This window comes from Macrotis lagotis, chromosome 2 (genome assembly GCF_037893015.1).
Source record: "Macrotis lagotis isolate mMagLag1 chromosome 2, bilby.v1.9.chrom.fasta, whole genome shotgun sequence".
Taxonomy (NCBI): domain Eukaryota; kingdom Metazoa; phylum Chordata; class Mammalia; order Peramelemorphia; family Peramelidae; genus Macrotis; species Macrotis lagotis.
The window spans coordinates 103,529,246-103,546,188 of NC_133659.1; the positions used below are offsets into that span (position 1 = coordinate 103,529,246).

At 36.1% G+C, this 16,943-nt stretch overlaps 1 pseudogene; it reads left to right on the top strand.

Annotated features, from left to right (window-relative positions):
- Positions 1 to 11,330: 11,330 nt before the first annotated feature.
- On the top strand, positions 11,331 to 11,811 carry LOC141511129 (large ribosomal subunit protein eL21-like; annotated as a pseudogene).
- Positions 11,812 to 16,943: the final 5,132 nt, after the last annotated feature.

A 16,943-nucleotide genomic window follows, 5' to 3' on the forward strand; every position in this document is an offset into this window, starting at 1 on the left:
GGGAACTTAATAATTATCTCTAAGAATCTGGGAAGGAAAAATTATAAATCCATGGAAATTATGTAAAGATGACTCCCAGAGTAGAGCAGAAGGCTAATCCATTCTCAAAGTTTGTGGAAGGATTAGCTCAATTGAAAATTAGCCAGACCTTTTATGTGCACTTCCTGTGGTATTCCAAAAAAAAAACCTGGAATGAGGGAAGAGGGAAGACTAGTTTAGCCTAGGGTCTAATAGAGTCCCCTCTTTCTATCTAATAATCCTTCCTCAGATACATGAATTTTTTTCTGAAATTTTTCATACCTCCTCAATACACAGCTGGGCCTTCAACTGGTAAAGCCTGCTGACTCTCGGGTCTGTGAAATCAGAGATAAAAAAACATTCAGACATACCTAATATAATCAATTAATCAACAAGTATTTCTCAAGTGCCTAGGGTGTGCCAATAAACTGTGCCAAGCTCGGAAACAGGCATCTGTCTTCTCCCATTTCCTATAAAAGCCATGGCCTTCACCAGTGTCACTGAACAATGCTAGTTGAATCTATTCCCTGGCCCTGGTTTGAAGGCATCAATGAGCTAGCTTGACTTTATTCTTCCCTTGTCTCCCCTCTTGTTCCCATTCCCTTAAGTTTCCTTATGTTTTAGTTTAAAATGTGCAGGCTTACTGGGTTATTTCTGAAACCTCCTTTAAATCTCCTTTTAAATGCAATAGTAAACTCAGCCCTAATCCTAGCCAGTTCCTATCTTCTACCAATACTTATCTAGTCTTCCTTCTGGAACCTTCTTATAGTGGCATATTTCCCTTTATATTAGATCTCTTCCTTTCCTTTTTTTTGGTGGGAGGAGGGTGGTATGGTTATTGAAATCTCTCTTTCTCCTGAAGTTACCACATCTCCCAGTTGCCACCCTCACACAGGTCTACTATTCCTTCTGTTTTGGTACACAGGGCTTGGAGGAGGTGGCTATAATGCTGGTTCCTCTCTACTATTTTCAGACCCTCCCTTTGCTGCCATTATTTAGTAACTCCTTGTCCACCCATAAAGTTCACTCATCCTGTTTAGATCCTTGTTATTATCATCTTTGGATTTCCATACCACTCTCCTTATGCCCAAATAAGTCCTGGACCTGGCTTACAGCCTTCTTCTCCACTTCAACTCCTACCCTTCTGATTACCCTGACTTGTCATTTCTTCAACCTCTCCCAATTCCTGTGATCTTTATCTCTAGTTTATTGTAATTAATCACAGGAGTGATCATTCATCAGCAATTTCCACATCCCTACCTCAGCACAACTGTATAGCTCCTAGGTATTGGAAGATCTTGCAATGATTCTGTTTTGTGGTTCTAAGAGACTACCCAGTCAGAGAAGTTACAGGCAATGGGAAATGTGAATCTTTTGTGCAGAAAAAAATTCAAGACTGGAAACAGATTTCTTGATCAATCATGTCTGTCCCTACAAATCATCTAAATAGAAGTAATTGAAGATCAACTATAGTACATGAAGTAGTTCTACTAAAAAGATAGTAGAAACCTTAGAATGAATGAATGAAATTGCATTGACAGTCTCAAGATGACACAATTAGAACGTGTCTGAGGCCACAGTTGAACTTTGATCCTCCCAGCTCCAGACTGGGTGCTACACACTACTCACCCATACACCCTAATTGCATTGTAATTGTTAATATCTTTTGCATCATTCTCTTAATCACCCTCACAAACACAAACCTGACTGTCAATGACTGTCAATGAAGTTACCCAGAGAGAGATGGTAAAGATAAAAACAGAAGGGCAGGATAACACATTAAGGAATCAGGAAGAGGAGCAAGCAAAAGAGACAGAGTATGAATGGTCAAAAATGTAAGGAAGGAATGAGGAGAGTGGTATTTCTGCAGCCAAAACAGAGAGTACCGAGGAGGGAGAAAGTATACCAGAAAAAGAAGGAAATATTATTGCTTTATAGAAAGTATTGTACCAATATTTTGTATGTGGCTTTAGAGTAGAAAGAACCCTGGACATGGATGGATGTCATCACCATCCCAGATTCCTCCATAATCTTTAGATCCTTTTTATATAGGAGCAAACTCATTTAATTAAGGTCTCATGCCCTTGTATCACTTCCCTTTTGTTTCTTCCCAGCATACTTGTCAATAAAAATCTCCATACAAAAGTCACAATCTTACTAAGCAGTTTAAATAAATTAGACAGATAGAGGTATAATAAAAGTTAGCAAGTTAAAGTGAATATCAAAAGTTGAATATTTCACACTCCCCACTTGCATTTCTATAGAGTGTAACATCAGTCTTACTGGCTTCTGCAGAGTAAAAGTGTATGTGTTTAATGAAAAACTATATATCCACTAAATTTAGAAAGGGATGGTGTTAGTCACCCATGACAGTCATATCATGGCATAGCATGGTATATCTAACTACATAAATGGAGTTCCATACACATGTAACTTTATTTCTAATGTTTTTCTACATGATCTATTCTTCAGCTAAATTAGACAGAAATGTGCTTGCTGAAGTGCGACTACTGCTGCTCATACAGAGCCTGTTTCACATGTGGTCAGCATCACAACTGAACATTTGTTGCCCTTTTTTGGGTCTAAAAAACAAAATTGGCCCTGTGTTGTGACTTTTTCCCTTCTCCATCCCTCAGTCTTGTCTCAAAAAGTCCATGAGCTCAGTGATGACCTAAGCACCAATCTATCCTCCTCACTTTAGTCCCCAAACCCATTACTTTCAGGATTTATGTGCTCCTTGCCTCCAAAGACATCTGGGAAATGTAACCCTTGTGGAACTGATCAAAAATCCCCAGATAGGGCAGCTATGTGGCTCAGTGGATATAGCACCAGCCCTGGAGTCAGGAGTACCTGAGTTCAAATCCAGCCTCAGACACTTAATAATTACCTAGCTGTGTGGCCTTGGGCAAGCCCCTTAACCCCACTGCCTTGCAAAAATTAAAAAAAGAAATTTTTAAATCTTATATTCTAATATCCTAATTATATTCTAATATAAAAGGATTACAATATGTTCAGAAATAAGTAAATACAGGCTATACACAATTGAAATATACAGTGATGAGGAGAGGAGTGAAGAAATTAGAACTGAGAAATTAGGTCTTGCAGGAAGTAGCACTCATCCTGAACCTTGAAAGAAGCCAGGAGTTCCAAAAGGCTAAGGTGAGGAGACAAAATATTCCAGACATGGAATTACTTACAAAGTCCTGGAGGTTAGAAAAGTAATGCTATATATGGGAAAAAACAAGCAAGCCATTTAACCTTTTGGCATAGAATGTGTGAATAGGATTTATTTATAATTATCCTGGGTGGTTGGGGGGGGGGGGCTAGGTGGTTCAGTGGATAGAGCACCGGCCCTGGAGTCAGGAGTACCTGAGTTCAAATCTGGCCTCAGACACTTAATAATTACATAGCTGTGTGGCCTTGGGCAAGCCACTTAACCCCATTGCCTTGTAAAACCCTAAAAAAAAGTTCCATAATTATCCTGGAAAGATGGACTGAAGATAGAGTGTAAACTAATTATAATAGAGGAAATGGGGAACCAGTAAAGTTTCTTGAACATAAGAGTGTCCAAGATTTACCTGTATTTTTTGTATATCATTTTGGTAGCTGTGTAGAGGATGGATTGGAGAGAGGAGAGATTGGAAACATACCAGTTAGGAGGCTATTAAATAATCCAGAGAAAAAGTGATAAGAGTTTAAGTAGTGTGGTTGGAGGTGTGAAAGGAGTGAAAAGACCAAATGAATGAATGTTAAGAGGTAAAATTGATTAACACCTGACACCTGACTGGATATGGGTGAGCAAACATGAAGATTAGAGGATGACTCCTGCTCTTTGAAATCAGAAACACATTTATTTTTCTTATTCTTTCCCCAGAATCAAATTCAGTGCTTGGAACATAGTAGATTTTTAATTATTAGTTGTTTTTCAATCTTCTTTTTATTTCCCCTGTCTTTTGAAAAAAAGAAAGAGAAGAATCCTATTACAAATACATAAAGTAAAAACAATTATTCCTCATTCTATATTCTGAGTGTTTCCTGTGGTTATCCACTATTCTGATCAGAGTTCCTATTTTGAAATCTGTTTGTCTTTACAATATTGTTGTAATTGTATAAATCATTCTTCTCGTTCTGCTCTTTTACTCTGCATCAGCTCACACAAACTTTCCCGAGTTTCTTATAGTATTCTTTTTTATTTAGTTTTTATTAATGTGTTTTGTTTTTTATATCCTTATAGTTTCTCGCAGTTTCCCTCCTCTTCCCTCACAGAGAGCCATTCCAAATAGCAAATGGCATTTTTAAAAAAACAACAAAAGAGGAAAAAATTAGCACAACTGATCATTACATTGAAAAGAATCATAGTAGGGGAAGCTGGGTGGTGCAGTGGATAGAGCACTGGCCTTGGTCACTTAATAATTACCTGTGTGACCTTGGGCAAGTCACTTAACTCCATTGCCTGGTCAAAAGAATAAAAGAGAAGAATCTTAGTATTCTTACGTATTCAAATGTATATGCACAATAATTCTTCTCTGTTACATTTTGCATATATTATGATGGGTTTTTGTTAATTTATTTTTGTTTGTCTTTACAAATTGAAGGTTTGTAGCAACCCTGTATCAAGAAAGTCTATCTGCACCATTTTCCCAATAGAATTTGATCACCTCATGTCTCTGTCACATTTTAGTAATTCTTACAATATTTCAAACATTTTCTTTACTATTGTATTTGTTGTGATCTATGATCAATGATCTTTGCTATTACTATTAAAATTATTTGGGGCTACCACAAATCATGACCACATAAGATGAGGAACTTAATAGATAAATGTTGTGTATACTCTGACTGCTCTACTTGAACAGTGGCTCCTAGGTCTCCCCCCCCTTCTGGACTCCCTATTCTGAGACACAACAATATTGAAATTAGGTCAGTTAATAATTATTATCTCGAAGTGGACAAATGGCAAAATTCATTTTTGTCTTAGTTTATTATTTATTTCCAGTACATGGTACTGGATTGAAATAAAATTAACAGTGCTATTGAATTGTTCAGGAACTAAAGAAACCCAAATGTAATTGATATAAAGGCTTTTGCCAATGTCTCAGACATAAGTCATATGCATGAAATCTATGTCCTATGCATATGAATTAGCCCTGCGACTATAATAAAGTGAATGCACTCTCAAAAAAAGGAAAAGAAAAGAAAAAGAAATTGTCACACAGCTACCTTGAACTTCAGAAATCCTCACTCTGATCAGATAGCAGTCATCAACCTTAAGGCGAAACCATCTACCAGGAAAAATGATTCACTGAATAAAATTTATGACTCACTGAAGGTTCAAACGATGGTTACCAGTGTTTTTTTTAGCAATAAAGTATTTTTAATTAAGATATTTACAGTTTTAGTTATAATACACACTTAGATTACAATACAGTATAAGCTTACCTAGCTGTGTGCCTTGCAAAAAATAAAAATAAAAAAAAACCAATTATAGTGTAAACTTTACTTTTATATGTACTGGGAAACCAAAAAATTTATGTGATTTGTTTTATTGCAATATTCACTTTATTGTGGTGGTCTAGAATTGAACCTGCAATGTCTCCAAAATACACCTGTACCAAGCCTTGTTCAGTCATTCCTTGCTTTCTAATCTTTGCTACCACAAAAAGAGTTATAAATATTTTTATTTTGCTTAGCACTAATCCCTCTTTTAATGTACCTTCCTTTAAATTCTTCCTTCTCCTCTATTTCCCTGTTGTAAGTAAAATGTATTTTGTATGCCCTCTGCTGTGTTATGTGTATTCTTTCCTCCTTTGACCAATTCAGATGATAGTCAAGTTCAAGTGTCAGTCATTCTCCAATCTCATCCTCTTTGCTTGTGTAGACTTCTACTTACATACCTTGATTATGTAAAATAATTTCCCCTTTCCTCTCCCTTCCTCCCCTAATGTATTTCTCTTTCCCTCCTTTTTCATTCTTCTTTTAAGATTATCAGGAAATAACCACTTCCAGACCTTGTACTTAGACTCCTTCTATGACCACTCATGAAGACAAAATTATAATGTAGAAGGGATTTGCTTTTTCTTTTTTCAATTAAAGAAGGGAACATAAGAGAGATCAGGTGGATTTTTGTTGAATAAAAAAAAATTAAGAAAGGTTCAGAGGACATAATTCATCTCCCCACATTAGAATGTAAGTGATTTATCCTTGTTTATTCAATTTACAATTTTTATGTTTTTCTTTACTCTTCTGTTTACACGTCAAAGTTTCTATGTAACCCTGGTTCTATCACCAAGAATACTTGGGAATCTATTTCATGAAAGGACAAAGCACAGTTCCCTATAGGATTATACTCAGGTTTGCTGGAAATTTATTGTTAGTTACTATATTCTTTGCCATCTGTTATACTGAATTCCAGGCTCTCCACTTCTCTTTAATCATGTTTGCTGAATTTTGAGTGATTCTGACTTTGGCTTCTTGGTACTATTTTTTTCTTTCTGGCTGTTTACAATATTTTTCTTTGTCACAGAAACTGTATTTTAAACATAATATTCTTGAGGATTTCTATTTGGGAAGTTTCTTTCAGGTAACCAGTAGATTCAATTTCCATTTTACCCTCTGGAAAGATTTCTTTCAATATTTCTTGTAATATTAAATCTAGGCTCTCTGGGGGGATGAGTGACTTTTAAATAGTTCTATGATTCTTGAGTTTTTTTTCTCCTCAATCTATTTTCAATATTCATTGTGTTTACTATGAGATATCTTATATTTTCTTTTGTTTAGATTTAAAAAAAATTTGTCTAATGGAGTCATTCATTTCTATTTTGTCTATTCTAATTGTCGAGAAGTTTGATACTTGGTCAAGTATTTATTCATTTCCTTTCCAATTCTTCATTTCACAGTTCTTGATTCTTTTCCAAATTGTTTTCCTCTAGTGTTATTTTGTTTACATATAAGCTTTTTAAACCATTAAAACATTTTTTGCTCCATCTTTCCCATGAATTCTAATTAAATTTGAGCCCAAGTTCAGCTTTTCTTTAGGGCTTCATATGTAGATACTTTGGAATCATGCTCTTTTTCTGAAATTGTGTCTTAACTATTCCTGTCACCAAAATAGGTTTTTTTAATGGTAGTATTCTTCCCCTCCCCCTTCCAGCCAACTTCTTAACTCCAGGGCCAAGCTCTATATATTTCTGCAGGAAATGTTGGGCTGGTCCTGATATTGCTTTCTTGGGTTTCCCAGGAATAGTTCTGTTTGAATAAATACAAGCTTTCAGTGTTCCCAACATTGTGTTATCCAGGGCAAAATGCAATTATTGTACTACTGGTCTCAGCTTTGAAAAATTCCTGATCTGGTTTTGAATTTGAGCTATATACTTTTGGTTCAGTAGATTACTGCTAGACTCAGCTACTACCAACTAGTTGGAACGTTCTCTTGGTTCAGAGTGACAGAACTGCATGCTGATCTTTGGTATAGGAATCCTACCCTGGTTACTGCTCTACAGACTTCAGACTGGACTACAGGCTTCAGATTGGAACTGAGACCACATTGCTCCATGAAGGTGCTACTTGCTTTTTAACTTGCTCTTGCCACTATACTCCATGCAGCCTAGAACCCATAAATGTTCTGCCCTCTGGAATCCTCTACCTAGGGACAAGTTATCCTTCTCAGGGATTTGTGACCTGGGGGAGAGGAGTAAGTTCCAGAGCTGCCATTTGATACCTGCTCCTGCACTAACACAAATTTGACCTTTCTCCTGGACCTGAAACATTATCTTCTCCTAGTACACAGCATCCCCCTGAGTTGCAATGCTCTGCAAGGCATGCCTATGACTGGACTCTCATCTAGTTCTTTGACTGTTTCCCTTTGCCAACTTGAAATGAAAAAAAACAATCATTCTTATTTTTTTCTTGTATTTCCCAATCAGTATTCATTCTGGTATATTTTCTCAATTTGTTTAGAAGAATTTTTCTTTGCAGGGGACAAAAGAGCTTATGGTACTTCTTGCTGCTATGTCACATCTTGGTTATACCTAATAGTAGATCTTTAATAATACTTGTTGAATTGAATTAAAGAAGGAAAGAAAATAGGAAAATATGTTTGTGTTTGCAAATTTAGAGAAGCATGAGGAAAAGAAGAGAATAGAAAAAGGAGAGAGAAAATATATAGATTTTCCTTTGTTTTTCTTTTTCTCTCTTTCCATCTCTTTTTTTCCCTCCCTCTCTCCTCTCTCTGATTTTTATTCATCATTTTAGGTCACTTTTGACAAATTATTTAACCTCTCTGCATCTTAGTTCATCTATAAGGAGAGGTTAGTTCTTGCTTTATCTACTATAGAAATGGGATAAGGATCAAATTCAGTAACTGATGTAGAAAGCCATTAGAAAAAGATAAGAATCCTACATCCATACGAATTTTTGAATTTCTGAGAAAAGCTAACAAGCAGAGGAAGTCTATGAGGGAAGCATGTTGCAAATATCAGATGTCACCATTACCAGTTGTTTTTCCTTAGCTGTTTGTTACAGGTGAATGTGCAATTCTGGGAAGAAGGAAATACAAGTAGAAATAATTGATATATAAAATATATTGAGATATAAATATATGAGATATATTGATATATAAATAGCAAAGGGTATCAACAAAACATTTTTAAATAAGAATTAAAGAAATCCAAAGAATTAAGTAATAATTTCTTTTCTTTCTTTTCACCCTTAATTTCTGAGGAAAATAAGAAATACATGATAGATCCCAACCTATCTCAGTCTGACAGACTATTTCCTTGCCCAAAGAAGACATCTGCAGTACAACATTAGGATTATGAGGAAAAAAATTGTCTAGCTTCTAAAATAAACTGAAAGTCCCAATTAGTTTCATATATGTAGAACAAAAACAAACTAAAAAATTAAAAACTAGAAACCCATAACCAAACACATTTCAAGGTCTGGCAAAAGGGATAATCTTTCATTTGAAAATAAAATTCAAGGGGCGGCTAGGTGGCGCAGTGGATAAAGCACCAGCCCTGGAGTCAGGAGTACCTGGGTTCAAATCTGGTCTCAGACACTTAATAATTGCCTAGCTGTGTGATCTTGGGCAAGCCACTTAACCCCGTTTGCCTTGCAAAAACCTAAAAAAAATAAATAAATAGATAAAATTCAAATTTGTTCAAACAGCTAAAACTAATACGAGAACAATGACTAAACCAATAAAAATCTAGAGACATTTTGAAAAAGTTTTCTGAGGAGTAATTGGGACTTTGAAAGGACTGTATTAACAATATGTCACGGGGCGGCTAGGTGGCGCAGTGAATAAAGCACCAGCCCTGGAGTCAGGAGTACCTGGGTTCAAATCCGGTCTCAGACACTTAATAATTACCTAGCCGTGTGGCCTTGGGCAAGCCACTTAACCCTGTTTGCCTTGCAAAAACCTAAGAAAAAAATGTGTCACAGAAGTTTGTCTCAAAGGAGAATTAAGTAAATGGAAATAGAAATAAAGCAAATAGAAATTTTTTTTTAAAAATCTAAACAATAAAAGAAAATATAAGGTATCTCATAGTAAACACATGGCATATATGCAATGATTGTAACAATGTAAATGGAAAGAATAATAGCAACAATATAAACCACAAAACTGAATGTTTGTTTTTTATAGGTTTTTGCAAGGTAAAACATGGTTAAGTGGCTTGCCCAAGGCCACACAGCTAGGCAATTATTAAGTGTCTGAGACCGGATTTGAACCCAGGTACTCCTGACTCCAGGGCTGGTGCTTTATTCACTGCGCCACCTAGCCACCCCAAAACTGAATGTTTTATCTATCTAACTTTAGATAAATATAATATCTAACTATAAAGATATTGTAATAAATAGTAATAACTCTAACTAGTTCCTAGAAAAGAGTTGAAAAAAATTACCCTGTACTTCCATACCTTCTTTTGTAGAATTGGGGAATTATGGGTGTAGAGTATTGCATGTCTACTGTCAGATCTGGTTGACATGATGATTGGTGTTTCTGAGTTGCTTTTGAACTTTTATTTTTTAAATCTTTGTTATAAGAGATAACTTCTTAGGAGGTAGAGAAAAGATATGAAGTGAAAAAAGGTGAAGTTAAAAGCAAGATAGTAATGTAAAATAAAACTTTAAAAAAAAGAATCAGGTGTGAGATAAGCAGAAGCAGAAGAATGTTGTACACCCTAACAGCAACATGGGGGTGATGATCAACCTTAATGGACTTGCTCATTCCATCAGTGCAACAATCAGGCACAATTTTGGGATATCTGTGATGGAGAATACCATCTGTATCCAGAGAAAGAGTTGTGGAGTTTGAACAGACTATTACCTTTAATTAAAAAAAAAACTGTTATCTTATTATGTAATTTTGCTATCACTTATACTTTTTTTCCCTTAAGGATATGATTTCTCTCTCATCACATTCAACTTAGATCAATGTATACCATGGAAACAATGTAAAGACTAACAGACTGCCTTCCATGGGGGGGGGGGGGGGAAATTAGGGGAAAAATTGTAAAATTCAAAATAAATAAATAAATAAATAAAAGAATCAGGATTTGAAACAGCTTAGTTGAGCTGTTTTAGAGGCTGCTTTTGAATAATCCTTTTTTCTAATTCAATGTTTAAAGTTGTGTTTTTTATTTCAGTATCATAATGAGCAAAGCCTTTGGTTTATCCCTAAAGTAGAGACTGAACAGGAATAGGGAAGAACCATACATAGTTCAAAATGAAAGAGATGTTTCCTTCTAAAATCATACCTCCTCTGTCCATAATTTGTACTCCAGAACCTGATTATTTTTCCACTTATAAGCCTAAGGATGCTCTTTGATGCTCTTCTCTAGGTTTTATGGCTATTATGACTCTTTTCTATGCCTCTAGCTTAGTCTGCTGGAGAAGATGCCAACCTGAGTGGTTCTTTCCCCTTTACTCCTTGCTTGCTGTGCTCCTTAAAAATAGCATGCATTCATCTTTACGTGGTTTTAAATAATCTTAAACAGTGTAAGAAAATATAGGTCTCAGGGGTTGTAGGATAACTTTTTTCAGTAGGGAAAATGGGGAAGTGACCAACTTGCAGATGTTTGATTAGTTAATAAAGATTTTTTTCTCCCTCTTTGTCATGGTGCCTTGAGAAATTCCTGCATTCTGCCTCAGTTCAGCTCTGTTAACATTTCACTAGATAAGAAGAGTCAGGGTACCTAAACCCTGCATAGATATATGTTGCAAAAACATTCTAAAAAATCTCACAGGTGAAAAAAGATAGGGCAATACAAGGAAATAAGCATTTATTAAGAACCTATGATGTAGTTGCCAAAATGACGAACACAAAAAGAAAGAGGAGAGGGACTCGATACATGTTTTCTAGGCCCTTTAGAAAACATGGTGTTGTCCCTCTGGCTACATATATGCGCATATACAAGAAAGGTGATATTGTAGATATCAAGGGTATGGGCACAGTTCAGCAAGGAATGCCCCACAAATGTCACCATGGCAAGACTGGACGAGTCTATAATGTTACACAGCATGCTATAGGCATTGTTGTAAACAAATAGGTTAAGGGCAAGATTCTAGCCAAGAGAATTAATGTGCATATTGAGCATATTAAGCATTCTAAGAGCAGAGATAGCTTCCTGAAGCGGGTAAAGGAAAATGATCAGAAGAAAGAAGCCAAAGAAAAAGGCACTTGGGTTCAACGAAAACATCAGCCTGCTCCACCCGGAGAAGGCACACTTTGTGAGAACGAATGGCAAGGAACCTGATCTGTTGGAACCAATCCCCTATGAATTCATGGCATAAATGACTTAAAAAATAACCAACAAAAGATTTCTTGAATTTGGGGGAAAAAAGAACCTATGATGTGCTGGGCACTGTGGTAAGTGCTTTATAAATATTATCTCATTTGATCTTCACAACAGTCCTGAGCAGATAGGTAAGGTAAGAAAATAATCACAGTTTAGGAGTAATAGACCCAAAACCTGTGAAGGGTTAGAAAGAAAGGGAGCAGTCAATATAGCTGAGGGTCAAAAAAAAATATCAGTTTTTAAAATGTGAAAATTTGTTTCATGTAGAGGAGAATTTAACTAGCAGCATATCATCTCCATTTAATAGTTGAGGAAACTGAGGCAGACAGGGGTTAAGAGAATTGCCTTGGGAAGACATTTCATAAATGTTTGAGGCTGAATTTGATTTTAGATCTTTGACACAATATTTTTTTTATATATTTACTATACAGCCTAGTTGTCTAGGTAAGGTTTCCTCAATTTTAGAAATGCTTGAATCTGAGGTTACCTACAGTTTCTGCTATGTATGTTGAACCCTAAAATTGCCAAAAACCCTTAAAGAATATAGGGTTAAAATAAAATTGACAAAAATCTAGATTGGACATGAAGTTTTATTCTCTGGGATTTACCAACTAAACTTTAAGGTGAAGGTCTTTATGAAAAATGACCACCCTTCAATTGGGAAAAAGTTGACTTTTTATGTGAAAACAGAGAAAAGGAAAACTTATCAATCTCCTTTGGGTGACCTGACAATGAAGGTTGCACATTATCTCTGCCCCAAACTGCCCCACATAGACTGTCATCCTTATGTAATGCTATCTGATCTATTGTCTCTTCCTGGAAGGGCACAGCTCCCAGTATCCTGATCATTTTTCTCCTAAGTTTGTAATGAACACAGGGTAAGATCCCTAGGAATCTTAATTTCTTACTAAGTGACTGATATTAAGGTGGAGTACTCTCTACAGAAGTCAATCTTTTACCAGAAATATAGTTTTGAGTATCTTAATCTTTGAAAGGACTTTTGACACAGACAGTAAGGGGGACATGGGAGAAGGCAGAAATATTTCTGCTCTCCCTGGGGGCAGGACTCTGCTGTTTGCCCACACTCAGATCCAGGTTACAAGTTTGGGCTTCCATACTAAGATAGCCTAGCAGGGCTCCTTCTTACAGCTCCAGGGCAGAGGTTAGTGCTGTGGTCATCCATATAACAAAGCAAGGCGAGAGAGCATAAGACCTTGGAGGAATAAAGATCCCAGTGGAGTGTCCCCCAAAAAACCCCAAAGCCTTAGAAGTGCTGTAAATTAGTCTTGGGCAGAGGAAATGAGTAAACAACAAAAAAAGAAAAATCTGACCATAGAGAATTACTTATGGAAGATCAAAACACATACTCAGATGATGATAAAATTGAAGTTTCCAGATCCAAATCCTCCAAGAAAAATAGAAAATGGACTCAGACTATGGATGAGCTCAAAAAGACTTTGAAAAGCAATTAAGGGAGGTGGATGAAAAATTGGGAGGAGAAATGAGAGTAATGCAGAAAAATCATGAAAACCAAATCAACAGCTTGGTGAAAGAAATATAAAAAAATACTGAAGAAAATAATATGTTAAAAAACCAGTTTAGGCCTAATGGAAAAAAGCAAAACAAAAGGCAAATGAGGAGAAGAATGCTTTAAAAAAGCAGAATTGGCCAGCTGGAAAAGGAGATAAAAAAAAGCTCTCTGAAGAAAATAACTCCTTCAATTGCAGAATGGAACTAAAGGAAGCTGATGAGTTTGTGAGAAATCAGGAAAAAATAACACTTTTCCCAAAAAAGCCAAAAATTAGAAGCAAATGGGAAATATCTCATTGGAAAAACAACCAACCTCGAAAACAGATCCAGAAGAAATAGTTTAAAAATTATTGGGCTACCTGAAAGTCATGACCAGAAAAAGAGCCTAGACTTCATTTTTCAAGAATACAGTAAAATTGCTCTGAGATCCTAGAAGCAGAGGGTAAAATAGAAATTGAGGGAATGCACCAATCACCTTCTGAATGAAATACCAAAAGAAAAACTTCCAGGAATAGAAGAAAATGTGAAATATCTCATTGGGAAAAACAACTGACCTTGAAAACAGATCCAGAAGAGATAATTTAAAGTTTATTGGGATATCTGAAAGCTACAATCAGGAGAAGAGCCTAGACTTCATTTTTCAAGAAATAATACAGTAAAATTGCCCTGAGATCCTAGAAGCAGAGGGTAAAATAGAAGTCGAGAGAATTCACTGGTCACCTCCTGAAAGAGATCCCAAAAGAAAAACTTCCAGGAATATTATAGCCAAATCCCAAAATTCCCAAATCAAAGAGAAGATTCTAAAAGCTGCCAGAAACAAACAATTCAACTACTGAGGCTCCATAGTCAGGATTACATAGGATCTGGCAGCATCTACATTAAGGGCTCATAGGAATTGGAATATGATATTCTGGAAGGCAAAAGATCTTAGTTTACAACCGAGAATCAACTACCCAGCAAAACTGAACATCCTCTTTCAGGAGAAAAGATGAACTTTCAATGAAACAGGGGACTTTCAAACTTTCCTTTTGAAACAACCAAAGCTGAACAGAAAGTTTGATCTCCAAGTACAGGACTCTGGTGAACCATAGAGGGAGTGGAAGAGAAGTACTAACTATGAGGAGCTTAATGATATTGAACTGTTTGTATTTCTGCATGGGAAGAAGACATAATAACTCATATGAACTTTCTCATTTATAAGAGCTGTTAGAAGGAGCATATATAGACAGGACATATGAAGGAGCGGAATATAATGGTATGGTATGGTAAAAAGATGGAGTCAATGGGTGATAAAGGAAAGTACTGGGAGGAAGGGAAAGGAGAGGAAGAAGAAGCTAAGAAATTTCACATAAGAGTCAGGAAAAAGCTTTTTCAATGGAGTGGAAAGGGGGAAGGCAAGGGGGAATGAGTGAGTCTTCATTCATATAAGAAATGGCTCATAGAGGAAACAACATACACACTTAATAGGGTGAGGAAATCCATCTTACCCTAGAGAAAAATGAGAAGAAAGGGATGGGATAAGGGGGATTAGGGGGAGGGAAGGGGGGGAATAGGTGATAGAAGAGAGGGAAGAGTGAGGGAGAGAGTACTCAGATACAACACACTTTTGGACAGGGCCAGGATGAAAGGAGAGAGAGAATTGAATAAATGAGAGTGGGGAGGAATAGAGTGGAGGTACAGCTAGTGACAGCAATTGTGGGGAAAATATAGAAGCAACTTCTCTGGTGGACTTATGATAAAGAAAGCAACTCACCCCAGAGACAGAGCCATTGAAATCTGAACACAGACTGAAGTACATTTTTTTTTTCTCTCTCTCACTATTCTTGAGGTTTCTCATCTTCTTGGGGGTGGGGTTATGTTTACTCTTATAACAAAATTATTATAACAGTAATAATAAATTAAAGTTAACTTGCAAAAAAAAGAAATCAGGAGGGATGGGATTTCAGAGAAGTTTGGAAAACCTTGTATAAATTGATGCTGAGTGAGATGAGCAGAACAAAAAGAACATTGTACACCCTAATGACAATATGGGATGATGATCAACCTTGTTGAACTTGTTCGCTCCATTAGTGCAATAATCAGGGACAATTTTAGGGGATCTGTGATGGAGAATATCATCTGTAACCAGAGAAGGAACTGTGGACTTTAAAGGAAGAACAAAGATTATTACCTTCAATTTTTAAAAAGTCATCTTATATATTGCATAATTTTGCTGTTTTTAATATTTCCTTTCTTCCTTAAGGATATGTTTTTATCTCAAAGCATTTAGTTTTGTTCTTTGCATATCATGGAAACAAACATAAAGCTTATCAGATTGCCTTCTGTTGGGGGGAGGGAAGAAAGGGGGGAAATTGCAAAATTCAAAACTTTGCAAAGTTTGGTGGAAACTACTGTTGTATATAATTGGAAAACAAATAAAATATTAATATTAAAAAAATGTGTAAAAATAAACTCCTCAGAGCTATCTCCACCAACTTACTGGGCAAGTTGTTCCAGTTCAGGGTTGAGTTGCAAGTTGAAAGGCAAAGCTCATTCCTCTACTTAGAGCTGGGTTCTCCTGTAGACTTTGGCAAACAACCCTTTCAAAGTCCTCTTGACAGTCAGTGGCAAGGTGTTCTAAATCCTTGAAACCTGATTAAAGCATTCTCTATATTTTATAAATGGCATAACAACAAGTATAAATAAAAAATATGTAAAACTTAAAATCTTAAAGTTTTGGCATAAATATTAACTATTATGATTGTTATCTGTCCTTACTTTACATGACGTTAACTATCAGTAACTATCAATTGCCTTCCTGACCAATATCTCCTTCTACCATATATAATAAAAGCATTGAGCTTCAGGAGAGCCTAATTATTATCCTTATTATCAGATGAAGGTAGTAAATCTCAGAGAAGTTAACAGTTACTATGTGCCATAGGTTGGATTTAAACACAGATCTTCCTGATTGCAAGTCCAGTAAGATTTCCACAATTCCATTTGAGATGAAAGACTTAGGTCCTTGAAATACCCCCAAGCTGTTTTTGAAAATAAGACTTTAGGAGCCGCTAGGTGGTCCGGTGGATAGAGCACTGGCCCTGGAGTCAGGAGTACCTGGGTTCAAATCTAGTCTCAGACACTTAAATAATTAGCTAGCTATGTGGCCTTGGGCAAGCCACTTAACCCCATTTGCTTTGCAAAAAAACCCTGAAAAAAATGAGACTTTATTAATATGTTTTACATCACCAGAATTTTCCCCTCTTCTTTGCACAATGCCTTCCCATATATATTCTCATATATAATATTGAATATTTATTTGAAGAAAAAACTCAGCAAAACTCATGAATTCTTGGAAGACGTCTTAAAACATGTGAAATGCACAGCTACCCACTGTAGACTTCTCACCTTCACAAAGGTGTGAAGTGGTCTGTCTTCTATTTCCTTTTAGTCTTTTCTTTTGTTTTGCTTTGTGATTTTGCAACATTCACTTCAGATTCCACCCAGAATGCAGCGAGATCCCAATTAGCGCTAATGAGAAATGTTGGCATTATTTGAATTTGTGAAGCATAATTTGGGCTGAAACCATTTACCATATTTTATTTGTATCATTTATAA